Genomic DNA, 359 nt, shown 5'->3' with positions numbered 1-359 from the left:
TTTTTTTTTTTTTTTTTAATAAAGAAAATGAAGAAACTTTCCTCTTCTCCCTCTTCTCCATCCCTAGGAGGCTGGCTCAGCTATCGCCCCACAGGGTCCTTGCTGGGTCTGGCCACTGCTACCCCTCCCCAAAGGGAAAGCATCCAGCATGGCTGTCACATGCCACTTCCCCAGCCCGGAGTAGTGTGTTCACCCTGGAGTTGGGCAATCCTCTGCTTTGGAAGCTGGTGGATTAGTGCTGACCTCAAGGGTACTCTTATAAACCCTTACTGGGGAGGCCTGATTAGGAGCCTTTTCTTCCTCTGAGTGGTGACTGAATTGGTGGCACTTAGGAACATTGCCCTCAAGTCTTAAAGAAG

The sequence above is a fragment of the Falco punctatus genome (assembly GCF_963210335.1).
Source record: "Falco punctatus genome assembly, chromosome: 1".
Classification (NCBI taxonomy): domain Eukaryota; kingdom Metazoa; phylum Chordata; class Aves; order Falconiformes; family Falconidae; genus Falco; species Falco punctatus.
This window is presented reverse-complemented; position numbering follows the sequence as displayed.